Here is a 16,283-nt window from a genome sequence, read left to right on the forward strand (position 1 = left end):
TCAGTAGTATCTTTCAGGCCTTCTAGTATAAGTTCAAACTATGAAACTTTGAGTAAAATCCCAGAAGGGTTTATGCTGAGAGTTGTCAATTTAGGCATGGTTAGTGGTAGAGTAATTAGCAAGCAGGGAGTACTGAAAACCTAGATTAGTCGGTCATCAGCATGAAAATAAACTCGCAATGTTTTTTATCCATTCTATGTAAGCAATTACTTTATAAGTCTTGGGATAGATTCTAGGACATTAGCTTGTTGTTTTGTTTATAATTTGCTACAAATCTATCTGCTGTGTTCTGACAAGAGATAATGGTATATGACGCATCTATTTCTGGAAATATTTCTTCAGTGTACACAGATGGTGTTTATAGCTCCAATGTGAGGGGTGAGCTATTTGAGAACAGCAATCTGCAATGTCAAAGATTTGTCATATATATTGTTCTTTATACTGAGCAGAAAAACTATCCTTTCTAGTCTGGTTCTTAGGTGTTTGTATCCATGAAGTTCAGAAGACAGAGGCCATTTACTATTCTTTTGTCTGTGCTAACACATAACTCATCCTTTATGTGGATTGTAGAATTCTCTTTTGTCAATATCCCTCGCTTCAGCTGTTGTCATGGCAACAAGTAGCATCTTTGCTGAAATTCAACTAAAGTTTAACATGGACTTCGACTGTTGCAATACATTGCTGAAATTTTAACCCACTTTATCACCATTTTCATTCAAGTTTTGTCTTACAAGCAAGCATGTTCTGTTCTTGCATCTAAGCAGCCCATGGAAAGTAGTAATCTGTACATTGCAACAGGTTTAATTAAAGGACACTAGTTATTCCTTGATATTCATTTTTATGGCATTCATTTTTATGGCATTCAGTTCATGTGTTTCAGTGCATAAGAGTCTCCAAGTCTTTTCTCTGTCATTCATTATTCAGCATTTTAGCTGTGGTACCATCAATCTATTCTTTTGTCTCATGTATATGCAATGTGTATGTGCAATGCCCAGGTTACAGGAAAATGGCACAGAATTTTCAAACTGAAAATTCTACATTATACATGGTCTCCTTGGACTATGGAGATAAAATGTATAGTTTAATTCATAATTCTTTGCTGCTTGTGCATTTTACTGTGCAATCTTTCTGACAGAGTATTGTTTACAAGCAGAAATAAATTCCCGTTAAACATTTATTCTTCTGAAAATTAGTCTCAGGAGATATAGAACAGCAATAGTGTCACCGGGGAATTTATTGAATTTTGGGGTATTTTCTTATTGTTTGGGAGATCATAAAAGATTCTGCTATTTCAAAGTTTACTTCATTCGATCTAAAAGATGAAAATCCAGCCATATTTTGAAATATACATTGCCTTGATCACTGCATAGATATTTTTTTTTTAATTTAAAGTGAAATGGAAGGAAAAAGTTACATGTTTATGAAGCCTTTATGGTTTTTGCTAGCATTTTGTTTTTTTCTGATATAAGGGACGTATAAGTTGATCAAATTGTGATTTCATGCCATTTTACAGTCTTTTCTACAGCCTTTCTAAATAGAATGTTATGAAAGCCAAGACAGATTAATTCAGAATTTCTGGAAAAGGAGCAGCAATTGCCCACTGTGCTTCAGTCAATATGGTCCAAGTGAAGTATATTTTGATATATTGGGATGGAGTTGCACAACATAACCTAATGGCATATGCTGAGTTAACAGTTCAAGAGAATTTTCAGTCTTCTTTGCCTTTCTATCTTCTTTTCCTGTCCTCCTTCCAGGACCAGATTTCCCTGCTTCTCTTCTGCTGGTTGCATGGTAAATCAGATAGATTATTAAATTTCCCTTTTTAACTATCAGGATAGAATTCTACCATTTTCCTGAGACTGATCCAGAAGTTAGAGTATAAGAGAAGGGTGAAAGGAGAGGGTCAGAACCTCCTCTTTCACAGTCAGGAAACCTCAGCTAAACTGAAATATCTGATGTCATCTCTAATTAGCCCAGCTACCTCTTAGCACATAGGAAGTGAAAGAAACATGTTTACATGAATTGGAGGAGTATTAAATAGCTGCTGAGAAGGAGTTATTTAGAGATTCTTCCTGGGGTATAAAATAAGAAAAATTAACTAATCCTCAAATACACAGAGCCACTGTCTTCCTGGCCCAAATTGTGCAGAACTTCCTGCTAGAGACTATGCAGCTCAGGCCTTTACCTAATAGAGATAAACCCATTGATGGCATTTATCTTTGAACAGCAGCCAAAGAGGAAAATGTCCAGAATATTATTAAGATGCAGACAGAGTTGGATGTGACCCTGAATAAGTTTTCTTAAAAAAAAAAAAAAAAAAGAAAACATTGCACAGGAAGCAGTGATGCAGAATGTACAAAGAAATGGGTTAGACTGGGAAAAAAGGAATGGTCAAGTTCTGTCTTGCCAAGTTTGGTTTTTTGGTTGAAATCATGGCCAAATCCCCACAAATTTCAGATAAAAATTTGTGCAAGTGGGATGATATAATATATCTACCAACTGCAGGTAAAGAATGTCCTTAAGAACATGGAGGACACTGGATCTAATGGATGAGATGACGGAAGTAATTGCCCTGCTGGAAAAACCAGTCAGATATTGTCAAGCTGCAAAATGCAGATATGTGTGTGAAGTCACTTTGATATTTTAGGATTTTTCTTAAATAAGGGTAATCTAATATTTGTCTGTAAGTGATCTTTCAAATGACTCTTTTTCATTTATATTCTGTAAGTCACTGTTTACAACATTGGTGATTAATATTGAAACAGCAATTATTTCTCATTTATTACTGTGGATGTTTCATATTCTGTTTTAAGCAGTTGTGAATATTCTGCAAGAAGGCAGTAGCAATAGTAATTTTCTTTATTACTAGTGTAATTACCTATTTCCAAACCACAGAGGCAGTGCTTGAAAGGATCAGCTCTGTCAGGAAGAAAATGCTAATGTTTTGTTCTTTTAATCACTTTTCTGTTTCTTGTTCTTATGTTTTATAATCTAATTAAATAAGGTTTTTTTTTAATATAAGTTTTCATAGTAAAAAAAAAGTTTTTTACTGTATCAGTAATTATGTTCCTGAAATTCATTACAGTGAACAGCAGCATTTCTCCTTGAAGATGGTGACTGGAAAGTGTAAAATCATACAAATGGCAATCTGTGCAATTATGGCATGTAGGCTTCATCCTTTAGCATCTTTTATATTTCTATTAAGTGGTGAAAGGAAAGCCACATATTCCTCATATGCCTTAAAATATGATTACTAGAAAGAATATGTATGTTTTAAGAAATTGTTTACCATTGGATTTTTGCTTAAGAAGATGAATATTTATTGTGGTATGTGGTATATAAGTATGATATCCAGTTATATTTTCAGGATTCTGCATTTTCTTAGCTGGTGCAGTAGATAGTACATTAGAAACCTGCTTTTCTATGGGCTTGTTACAAGAGATGGACATCAAAAGACTTTATCCATCATATCTCCTGCTCTTTCTGCCCATCTGTGAGAAAGCAGATCTGAGATCTTTAAGACCCCATCACTAACATCAGCTCAATGCTATGTTCAGACTGAGAAAACCTCCTCAGAAACCAGATGACAGTATCTCCCCTTAGTTGTCTTCAGCTCAGGAATCACAGGCACTGTGCTGGTCACAAAACATTCCTTCTAGGGGTAGGAATAGAGAGAAAAGCCAGTCATCCAGTCATATGCATTATGTCTTCATGTCTGCTTGTGCCTTCATCAGCAGTGGGGCAAACAGGGTATAGATGGACAGATGTGCATCTTGCAGTCAGGTTTTCAGCAGGCTGTTGCAGCTGATCAAAGCTGTCCTTGTGTTTGGGACACTCAAAATGTTTCCCCCTGTACCGATATTATGTGGTGTAAGGAAAAGTAATTTCATGTTCTCTTTATGACCCCAGGTCTCGTTCTCTTCAACTGTGTTGCTGTTGATTATAAAATTACAATACCTGTTCAGACTCTTACTATTTTACCAGTGTGGTTAAGATTTCTTACAGGTTTGAAAGAATTTAGTGGGGAACCAACAGAGAAAAGATGAATATTCCCACTTGTTTGTGCATATGCATAGGGCTGAAATGGAAACGTTGCTTCCTTAGGAAGATGGTGGAAAAAAAAAATCATTTGTGAAATAGAAGACATGGTAACTATTTAGTTACTACTTTCAGTGAAGTATTGTTTCTTCCTTGGTTAAAGTTATTAGATTTGTTTTGTGAATTACCCTAGAAGCTGTGCAGAAAGCAAGGCTATTGCTGTTGTTAAGCAACAGGACTTCGGCCAAGATATTTTTACAGTGACTGATTAGTAAGCCTGACTGCAATATATCTCTCTATTACTTTAATTAAATGGAAAGGTAACATCCTCTAATGGATTATGGGATAGTGCTGCCTACCACTAAATGAGCTGGTTGTGCCTTGATCTTGCACACAACTGGTAAGAGATGAAGAAAGGACACACAATCTTTGATTTTGGCTCTGCAGAAACCTTTTAGTGATTGATATGGGTCCTGGTTCAGCCTGGTTGAGTAATGTGAACACACCACAGCACTGAAATAAAGCACCTTTAAACTGATGTGAGCAATGTCTGAGTAGCTCAGGGTGCAGGCAAAGCTCAATTCCATCCACCCACATAGGCAGATTCTGAGGCTCCTCAGAAGAGGACCTGGGTGAGTTAGAACCAGTATGGGTAGAACCATGAGTAGCCAGTGAGACACACTAACTTTCCTAATGGGTCTAAGATCTTGCTTTTGTTCTCAGACACACTAGTCAGGGTTGAAAACTGAGACCTCTACTGATCTTTCAAATAACTGACCAAAGCTCACTTTTTACTTTTAGCCCCAGATTGCCACAAGATGTAGAAGATGAATATTCAATACCTTCTCTGACTGAGATAAACCTCACAGTTTCTCTGTCAGGAGAGTAACCTAACTCAGGAAAGTTGAACTATCCTGTCTGGACTGAACCTTCTCAACAAATAATATGATATTTCAGAGATAGGGAACATGATGCTGAAGCCTAGTGGTCATCCCAAATTCCAGAGACAGATAGACCTGGATTCTGATCCTTTCTCCAACTTAACATGAGGAAAACCAACAGTGTCTGATCTCTGCTATGACTGCACACTAAACATTGGTGACATGCATGAACAGGGGCTTTCAGACCACAGCTTCAGCTTGAGAGACATCAGTCAAAACTATGCTTCAGGAAGTTAAATTTCTTTTTGGATACCTAGATCTGATGGCTGACATTTCAGTGCCCCTGAGGAAAAGGTCAGCTTTTGTGTATTTTTTGCACTGCCTATAGCAGACTCTGGCAAGGAAGAAGCAATCAATGGCAAGCTGACTGAACTGGCACCACCTGCCTTGCTGTAGGTGGCATCAAGCCCTTCTAGAAAGGCCTTTTAAAATAAATCAGTTAATTTATTAAAGCATATATTACTGAACTGCAATTTGAGAAATGCTGAATTGTTCTTAATTGTTCTTTAATTGCTTTCTGTTGTTTTTTTTCCCAAGTTCTTTTATGAATTATTGTAGCACTGACCAAATCTTTTGCACTGTAATTGGGAGAGGAATTTCTAATTAATGTATTGTATTCCATAGCAACCAAAACATTTCTAGACACAAATGAGACCAGCGCTAATGACACCATCCAAAAATACAATGGTTCTGAGTCTTCACTGAGTCTTCACTGACGATGAATACTGTGACAGATTTTATTTATGAATGCATAAACAACAAGAAAAAAAGATTACTAGTCTGTCAGATAAGATTATTATCTAAAAGATGAAAAGAGTACTCAAATATTTCTAGTATCTGATTTTTAACTTGTCTACCTTCCCCATGTTTTTATTAATGTTTACTTGTAGACAGTATTATTCCCTGGGCTATCATTTGACATTTCTATACACATTTGCCCCATGCTATCAGAAGGATCACTGTTGTTTCACAGTTTGTACTCTGCTGTACCTGGTGCTTCATGCTCTCTCTGCTTATAGCATGTCAGCCTTTTCTCATTGAGAAGTGAAATTGTAAAACTGAATGTTCCAGAATATTTTGTAACATGTTCTTGATTTTAATAGAACTCCTAGCCTTTAATATGATAATTTTATATTTTTAAACTTCTGATATGGTTTGAATTTGAGCTTGTTTTCTTACTAAGGGGAGAGATATGCTAGAACATTAATTTACAGATCTGGAGATGTTATAATGAAGAAACTAAATCTGGAGTTGCTAAAAGGAGTATCCTGATCTAGTTTGGCTAGTACACATAACATTTGTGAAATAGACAAAGGACTTTCTTGGACCTTGGCAGAAAGTTCACCAAAATAATTATTATAAAAAAGTTAAATTTCCTTTTAATACAGTCACTTAAGATACAATCAACAAAATAATAGCTAACAATATTGTAAGTAACTCTGTAGGCCTTTGTTGAATTTGGAATTGCATAGCTTAATGCACCATGTAAGTGCATATCATATCTTAGTCTAAATTTAAAAAATGGAATATAAACAGAGAAATATTATGCCTGTCATGGGATTTCAGCGTGGAAAGCTGAGATGTGTCTACAAATAAACTTTTTTAGAAGATTAAGGAATTCGGAGAGTTTTCTAGCAGAAAATAAGTATGGAAATAAACTAGTGGTGCTTGTTCTCTGTGCTAGTGAATACTGGCAGCAGATGTCACCTGGGTCTGCTGTATGGTGTCCTACACAGTTAAATTATTAGAAATTTAACATGGTCCTGGACTTAATGTAGTTCCAGCATCTGAGTACCAATATTTGCATGAACTACTTAAGTGCAAATGGGAGCTTTGCCCTTTGGGGTGCTGTAGTGTTGGATGGATGGGGAGATGGTTAGAAGGAGATGTTGTGTTTTATGTATCCCAGTAATACTTCCTCTGCTGCGTTTAATTTACAGAACTAAGATGAATGATACATGGCTCTAGATGACCTTTACTGTAACTGGCAAGGATGTCTTCTTTCTTGCCTTGATTGTGAATACAGGTTGTTTCCTTTTTAAAGAAAACCATAGTAATAGTTGGTATAGGTAGTTTCACTTCAGGAGTGAGGCAGTAGCAGGTGTGGTAGTCAGAGACCTTGAGGTCCCTGGTGACCTGGAAGCCACAATAGTATGTAGGTGCATGCACAGTAAATGGTGTCTGTGGAGCCAGTAGCTGCCCACAAGGCAGCTGTGACAATCACTCCATGGTCTAGTCCTCTGGGTGTTGTACAAATACTGTTTCCATTTCTGTTTCCATGGATGAAGCACCCTGGTATAAGAACGATGTTCTTTGTCCCCATCCATGTCTCTCTCTTTCTTCCATTTGTAGAACAAGAGAGTAGTGATGATATTTAGTGATGATACTGTTGTAGCAAAGCATCTTGAGATTGACAGATGTTATGGAGGAACAATATTAATATCAAGAGTCAGTTACTGCCATAGCTGTAAATCTGGATGAAAAATATCACACTGAGCAATTCTGACAAAACAGCATTTTTCTAAAGAAAACTGAACCATCTTGTGGACCTGCATTGCTTCTAACACAATTTTTGACGGGAATGCGTCAAAATGAATTGTTTTAACCTTTCTGTTTAATTTCTGTTATATCAAAATATTTCATATGAAGTCATTCTTTTTTCATGATTTTTTTTTTTTGATTGCTTCTGGGTAAATTGTACCTGTGAGGTCTCTTCTAAATTCTGTCCTGTGTCTTCTTCTACTAGGGGAATCTTTCTAATCCAGATAGATGACTTGATAACACTGCGTGTCTTCAGTCTGATTAGTGGCAAAAGAGAGCTTTGTACTATTTCTTTGTGTTTTTTTAAGACAAGAAACAGTCTCTAGGTATCAGTCCTTGATATATTCAAATCTTTCCGTGTGGGTCCCCACAAATCTTCAGTCTCAGTAAGGAGCTCTCTCATATGTTTGAAATCCTCTTGACTGTGAGAGTGCAAGGTGGTTAATGTTAAAGGACACTTTCCTCCAGGAGGCCTGGGCATGTGAGTAATTACATAGAGCATTTTAAATAGATGTACTGTATATTCACCCCAAAGTACATAGGATGCAAACAGCCTGGAGCTCAACTACTGCAAGACTTATTTGAGATCTGAAGTCTTGAGAAATTACCTTAGCTCATTGCCACACCATTGCAATGGCTTCTGTCTAACTTGGCACTGAGACAGACTTTCCTCTTCCTGTGACTCTTCCTGCTGCATGTTCCCCTCTGCCTTCCTCCAGGCTGTGGTCTTTACAGTTCAGTGGTCTTTCTAACCTTGAGAAATGGGCTGATGAAAGATATTTCTTACTGGCTGACTCACCAATTATTTCCCCTGAGGAGTTCTAGTATTCCGACTGAAGATATCCTAATGATGGCATTAGTTTGTTTTCTGCTCATTATGGCTAGCAGATCCCTTTGATTTAACTTCACAGAGCCAACCAAAATAATGTCAAATAGGTAAAACAGATACATCAAAGCCTCAGACATAAAATAAGGAGGAAAAAACAACTTCCAAAATAGGATGAACATATCGTATTGGTGAGGGTTAATACGAAAATATTTTCAAACCTCAAATAAGTTAATGAAATTAGATTTCAGGCAGGCTATCTAAAATGAAGATTTGATATGCAAGGAAGCATTTGTGATAGATTTTTAGTTTTGGTTTTATGCTATCTTTACTTAGTTTTTGTTATCTTCCCTCTCCATTTCTATCCAACGAAATCATCTAAAACTAGATCAGAAATGGGATTGCCCAGTGGTCAGATATAGAAATACAAAGGAAATTCAAGAACTACAGTGTAATTCTACTTGTTTAGCTGTGTCCTCACTCTGTTGTTACAATAGCCATTAAGAAATACAGGAAAAGGATGAAAACACAGGATTAGTTTTAAATCAATAATTTCTTCCCGTAGTGTTTGGGACTCTTTTACTGGAAGGAGCTATTCCCCAGTAAACATTTGGTCTACCTAACTTTGAAAGTAAAGTAGTTAAAGAAATGAAGAATGGGATATGATATAATATCTTATATGTTTCTTTAATAAGGACAGCTAGACAGAATTTACATGGTGTATAGTACTATGTCTGAGTAATAAAATATGCACTGTAACGACATGCTAAAAATTACTTTGAAGCTGCAGAAAGTTCAAATTAGCTGAAAAATCATTTAAAAAGTAAGGAGCTGAAGAAACAGATGATAGTAGACAAAGGAAGTGCTGAGGTAGGGACAGTGGCTGTACATTGTTCCTGAAGGTATTGTTTTGACCAGATAATTTTTAAAGTTTTATTTAATTTTGTAGATATGGAAGCAAGGGAAAGGAGCTTTAAAACTTGCATATGGACTGTTTCAAAGGCATCCTTCGCTGTTGGCTTCTGGTCCAGCTCCATGTACTTACAATTTCAAGTAAATGCCTGTAAAGTCTATTGTATGATACAGTAGGAAATAATCCCCCTGGTAATCACAGTTCTGAAAGCCTCTTGGAGATTTATTGCAGAAAATATTTCTTTTCATGATACTTCAAATACTTCATCTTCTTATAAATTGATCAAAGCACCTACCCCTATTATCAATCAATGCCATGTTTGTTTAGCTAAACTCTTTATTCCTGTTCCTATCACCCACTGGAGGCCAAATGATGGATCCAGGCTACTCAAGAATAGGCTGTAATAGTTGTGTAATGCTGTTAGAGATCAAAAAAACCCATTAAATGATTTATTTTATTAAGTAGGTGTTTTATTGCTGTGATTTCTTTGATGTTTATGTCTATTTTTCCTGTGGCAAATTCATGGTAAAGTAGTATGCAGAAACACTTTGTAGCTAGAAAAAGATAAAAATCCCTCCTGCTTTACTTCAGATTGTAAGGCAAATAAAATAGTTTATAGTTTTCTGGAAAGGCAAACACATCCTAAGTTTTAGATGTAGTCTTAGTTTCCTTATTTTTTCAGAAGAAAAGAAAAATCTTTCCAGTGATGTATGACAGAGCTCTGAAACTAAAAAAGATACTGCTGAGAGGAATTGTCTACTCACCATGTCCGATTAATTTTCCCCTATACCTTTCAAAAAGGAATATAATTTTGGCATCTGGATTGCCAAACCACAACTTAAAGTCTAAATTCTTTGGTAGCCAACACATCCTGTTGCTATTTAAAATCACTTAGTGAACTGTCAAAATAGGATTCTAATCAGGCTAATACATATTTTGTATGCCACAATTCAGGGAAATATTTCCATATGTTTATGTTTTGAAATACAGTACAAAAAGTAAAAAATGTTATTTCATTTTTGGTATTAATTGAACTGAAGGATCAAAAATTTACCTTTAATGAAAAGGTTTTATTTAGTTTTATTAAGAATCCATACAGTAATGTGTGGTGCATTTTTAAAATATTATGCTAGATACTGATTCTTCCCTTCTGCACTTTTTGTCAGTCAAGAATTGATAGGTAATAATAGTTTTCAAATTATCACAACCATAATTTTATTGTGTAGTTTCCTATCAGATGGCCTAATGCTGTCCTCTATTTTATTTTATTGCTGTTATCTAGTAATTTCACTCATTTATTTACCAGAAATAAATGTTGATATATTTTTAATCAATCTGACATGAAAAGCAAATAAAAGATATGTTTATATTTATTTGTGTAAAAAACTGCAACTCATAGGTATATCATTCAATTATCTGTGTCTTTTTATGACCACTGGTACTGGATATGTAAACACTGCTACATAAAATGGGAACGAAAACTGTCTTATGCTCCATAGACAAATGAGTTTCAATCTGCTGATGTTATATGCAAGCTTTTACCTGGTGCCCAAAAAGACACCTCAAATTTGAAGGACGTATGATTTGAGTTCTGTGTACTCACTATGTAGGTTAATGCTGGACAATAAAGAAAATATCCCAGATGTTACTGCCAGCAAGATTTGGCAGAAAGTAGGGCAGCAAGGAAAGCAAAATGACCACAAATTTTCAAAAAACGAGATCAACCTTTATCACTGTATAGTCTATATTGGACATTGAAACTAGGCTTTCACATTGAAGAAAGTTCTTAAAACCCTGAAAACCTAAGAATAGCCTCCATGTTTCCTAATATACATATCCCTTAAAATTATACTAATTTGCATTTAGATATTGCTGAAAGAGAATGCTCTTTAGTTTTGAGAACTCTGAACCCAGGGAGATATCAGATAGACAAATTTAGCACAATGACTCATTTTTTTTTTTTCAGGCATGTATATATCTGTATTGGAAGTTAGATGGGATAGCCTAAAGCTGAAAGTTTAGTTTTCCCATTTTAAGGTGATAGACAAAGGAAACAAAAATTATGACTATATGAAAATTAATCAAATATCAGTCAGTATGTTTTAAGTTTCCTTTAAAAAAGGAAATGGCAGGTTGGAAAAGCATAATTTTCTAAATTGCTTCCCAGATTTTCTGCTAGTAGGTATTGCACTGCAGTACAAGCAGTTGTTTCTGTTACTATAGAAGCATCTGGTGGACCTGAACAATCTATGCCCATGTTTTTGTTAGGTGCCCTGTGACTATTGGAAGAGGGAAAAGTATTTTTGGTCTCAGTTGTAAGTCTGTATTGTGTCAACTGTTTGAGCAGTAAATTTTCTGTGAGTATTGATACAAAAGAGATAAAAGATGCAAGCTCAGAAATCCTCTAGTGCCATGTTTTTTCTTATCAGAACAGAAAGTTTCCAAATTCACTAATTCTTTATTTCTTCTTTTGTATGTGTGCATGCATACATACACATATTGCAAATAGAGAAGTTAAACAGTAAAATCAAAATGTCATATATATTCCTCCTTCTATATTTCTATTTTGTTTTCTTGCAGGTCTATATTTAAGTGTACGTGACAAACAATAAAGAGCACGCATGAAGTACAAAATCTTTTTGCTTTTATCTGTGCATCCATAAAAATTATAATTCTTGTTCTGGAGCCACCAAAATGATCTAAATTTCTTCTTTCAGTGGGCTGTGATACTGAGAAGACAACACTCAGAACACTCAGGATGTCAAACTGTCTTCCAAGACAGCAGTGGTGTTGGACACTTGCACTCTTAGCAAAAACAATTGAATGTAAGGACTGAAAAAGTGATGAACAGAGAACAGAAATGAAAGTAAATTTTAGGGTTTTTTTTCCCTGAGCACTATGCTGGTCTTTTCATATCTTTTCTATCTTTGTGTATATAAACCATATAACCAATATTTTTCATAAAACTAATCTTTTTTCCCCCTTTGAGGTTTTGTAAAAGTAGAAAGTAAATTCTTACAGTTTTTGGTGATTTATTTTCTATTTTCAGCCTGTATCTTATGTGCTCCATCTCATTATTTGGGCTTTTTTATGCCATATGTAGCAGCATGAGAAAGACGTTAGTAAACAAGAATGCTTACTCATGGTTTTGGGGCTCCTGAGACATTTCTTCTTCAAGATGAGTTGAATAGCCAAGAGCTAGAAATATGAGAAATATAAATTTAAACTTTTTGAAAGCATGTAGGAAATTATTATTAGGTTACTATTACTAAAATAGTAATAATAATTTAAAAGTTAGAGTAAGTTAGAATAGCCTCCCTTTTATGTGTCACTGTTTTACAATATATTATTAAAAATAAGAGTTATTAGATACAATGGTAAAAATCATAATGAACAAGCAAGTGCTGAAATGCTTTGCCAAGCTGTAATCAGACTGAGCACATGCAAAAGGGCAGATATGTAAACAAACCCCCTTTTCATTAAGGATAATTGATTTACATAATTGTGAACTATCAAGGGAACAAATAACTGCCAGTCTTGGGCAGAACAGCTAGTTCACTGGAAATTCTGATAATAAAAGTGTTCAAAGGTTGGATATTTGAGTGATACTATCAATGAATGTTTCTATCTATAAGAACTGGTATTTTTCTTCCCTGAATTTATACTTAAAATCCACCTTATTTTACACCTACGGCATCACTTTCTACAAGGACTGAAATATAACAACAGTGATAAAACACATTGTGTCAAATGCATTGAACAAAAGGTTATGATTGGCCTATGGCAAATAGACTTTAGAGGAGCACTGAAGCAAAAACGAGGAGAAATGGGTTATTTTTCTTTGTTTTCCTTGCAGTGTGATATCATAGTATCACAGAATGTTTTAGGTCGGAATGGGGCTTAGTAAAGACTAATTTGCATTTAGATATTGCTGAAAGAGAATGCTCTTTAGTTTTGAGAACTCTGAACCCAGGAAGATATCAGATAGACAAATTTAGCACAATGACTCATTTTTTTTTTTCAGGCATGTATATATCTGTATTGGAAGTTAGATGGGATAGCCTAAAGCTGAAAGTTTAGTTTTCCCATTTTAAGGTGATAGACAAAGGAAACAAAAATTATGACTATATGAAAATGAATCAAATATCAAGACAACTTGCATTAGACCGTGTTGCTCAGAGCCCCATCCGATCTGGCCTTGAACACTTCTAGGGATGGGACATCCAGGGATTCTCTTGGACAACCTATTTCAGTGCCTCACCACCCCCACAGGTAAAGAATTTCTTTATAACGTCCTACCTAAACCTACTCTCTTTCAGGTAAGACCATTAGCCCTTGTTTTTACTACATGCCCTTGTAAAAATTCCCTCTCCATCTTTCTTGTAGAGCCCCTTCAAGTACTGGAAGTTTCCCTAAGTTTTCTTTGGAGCCTTCTCCTCTCCAGGCTGAACAACGCCATCTCTCTCAGCCTGTCTTCATGGGATATGTGCTCCATCCCTCTGATCATCTTTATTGCCTCACCTGGACTCACTCCAGCAGGTCCATATTCTTCCTGTGCTGAAGATCCTGGAGTGGGACACAATATTCCAGGTGAGGTGTCAAGAGAGCAGAGTAGAGGGGGAAAAAAATCTCCTTTGATCTGCCATAATATTCCCTACTTGAAAGAAGCGGTGAGATAGTTTTTGACTTATGACTGCTCATAATTTTTTACGAACCAAGATTGGACTAGATCGTGTGCTCTAGTTTATAAACCTAAAGTAGGCTAAACTGTAAAGTTACATAGTTTGTATAGTTTCAAAGAAGTGGACTGTTATTCTCCATTGTTCAACAAATTCCTGGGGGGGAAATGACCTGACAAGTCTGTCACAGATAACTTCCTTTGGGCCCCATCAGTAGTACAATAATGAGATTTTTAAAGCTGCCATCTTTTCAACATCTACTGAAAAAAGCAAGGGCATATGAAGCTGGGGTCAGAGGGATCTTGCCTGTGTACTTGCAGATAATACAAATCAACTTTAATAATTACATGATTATATCAGGGCAGTATTTATGTATTATACTGCTTATCATACTATTTCTGGTAAATGAAAAAGGACTGTACTTCAGGGGCTGCTCTCAAAGGGAATGTCATCAGTGTCTAAATATACTTAGCGCCAGAAGGAAGGGTGGAACTGTTGCAGCCTACTTAAATTTAGGCTTTTAAGTTTAAAAACTTCAGGTGCAGCAGCCAGTCTGACAGGAAGCCTTGTTTTTCTGCTTGTATGATTTTGCTGGGAACAGAACATAATCAGGATAGCACTCCAGTTTTGGAGCATGTCCTGGCTTTTGTTTGAGTTCACATGACTGTATTACTTGTGTTAGGCAAGAGCTAAAGCACAGGAACCAAAATTTTTGAAAGTCAAAACATTTATGTATGGATCCAAGCCATTTTACTAACCCTTTTGGATTTCCATCAAGCTATTTTGTAGTTATAAGGAATTTCAAAGAAATAAGAGTAAGTTAGTCAAGAAAAAAACAATGTCTGTAGCCTCTACTATCTTGGGAAAACTTACAACTATGTTTAATCCAGGTATAAGATCCCAATGTAATATTTTAAAAAGTTTCAAAAAGGTGAAATCAATCAGAAGAGAGGTGCAATCCCTGTTCTTTGTCTGGGTCCTTTCGGAGATGTCTGGCAATTGCAATGACACTGAGAATTATGTTTTGTTATTCCATTGAAACCTAAGCCACAGATCAGTCTTTGGTTGGCTTATGTATGTTTAAATCATAACACGAGGATGAAGTGGGCAGCTCTAGTGAAACCCTTATTCAGCAAACTGCCAATGTTCACAAATGACTTATAAATATTGCAAATTGTACTCACCAGAAATCATGGCTATAAGAATAGTGTGGGATTCCTGCAATTTTTTATGAAACTTGCAAATAAATCATAGACAGATACAAGAAATAAAAATAATCACAGAATCCCAGAACAAGCTGGGTCGGAAGGGACCACAAGGATCCTTGAGACCAATTCCTGGCTCTGCACAGCACAGTCCCCAGGAGTCACACAGGTGTCCAGGGGTATTGTCCAAACACTTCTTGAACTCTGTCAGGTTTGGTGCTGTGACCACTTCCCTGGAGAGCCTGTTCCAGTGCCAAATTATCCCCTGGGTGAAGAAACTTCTTCTGATATCCAACCTAAACCTCCCCTTACACAGAGGATGCTATTCCCTTAGGTCTTCTCGCTGGTCACCATAAAGAAGAGTTCAGTGTCTGCCCCTCCCCTTCCCCTCATGAGGAAGTTGTAGACTGCAGTGAGGTTTCCCCTCAGTCTCCTTGTCTCCAGGCTGAATAAACCAAGTGCCCCTGGCCACTCCTCATACGTATTCCCCTCAAGGTCCTTCACCATCTTTGTGGTATGCAAAACCTTCCTTTGGATTCTTTCTAATATCTTAATATCTTTCTTACACTGTGGTGCCCAAAACCGCCCCCAGCACTCGAGGTGAGGCTGCCCCAGTGCAGAGCAGAGCAGGACAATCCCCTCCCTTGCCTGGCTGGCCATGCTGTGCCTGATGCACCCCAGGACAGTGTTGTCCCTCCTGGCTGCCAGGGCATTGCTGGCTCATGTTCACCAGGACCCCCAGGATCTCATTTCCATGGCACTGCTTTCCAGAATCTAATTTTCCAGTCTGTACCTACATCCAGGGTTAGCCCATTCCAGGTGCAGAATCCAGCATTTTCCCTTGTTGAACTTCATATGGTTGGTGATTGCCCAATGTTCTGATTTGTTGAGGTCTCTCTGCAGGGCCTCTCTGCTTTTGAGGGAGTTAAGAGTTCCTCCCAGTTTTGTATCATGTGTAAACGTGCTCAGTATTCCATCCAGTCCTGCTACATCATAAATGAAGATGTTGAAGAGCACAGGGCCGAGGGTGGAGTGCAGTGGAACCCCACTAGTGACAGGTCACCACGCTGATGTCACCCCATTCACTCTAGCCATTTGTACCTGACATGTGAACCAGTTTCTCACTGACCCCAGGATGTT

The 16,283-nt window shown here is 36.7% G+C and overlaps 1 long non-coding RNA gene across 1 annotated transcript; it reads right to left on the bottom strand.

Moving 5' to 3' along the window:
- Window positions 1-11,997: 11,997 nt before the first annotated feature.
- On the bottom strand, window positions 11,998-16,023 carry LOC128786569 (uncharacterized). Its single transcript, XR_008430342.1, has 4 exons — window positions 15,937-16,023; window positions 13,781-13,825; window positions 12,400-12,457; window positions 11,998-12,091 (listed from the first exon to the last, which is right to left on the bottom strand). It is a non-coding gene; the product is annotated as an uncharacterized LOC128786569 (long non-coding RNA).
- Window positions 16,024-16,283: the final 260 nt, after the last annotated feature.

This window comes from Vidua chalybeata, chromosome 4 (assembly GCF_026979565.1).
Source record: "Vidua chalybeata isolate OUT-0048 chromosome 4, bVidCha1 merged haplotype, whole genome shotgun sequence".
NCBI lineage: Eukaryota > Metazoa > Chordata > Aves > Passeriformes > Viduidae > Vidua > Vidua chalybeata.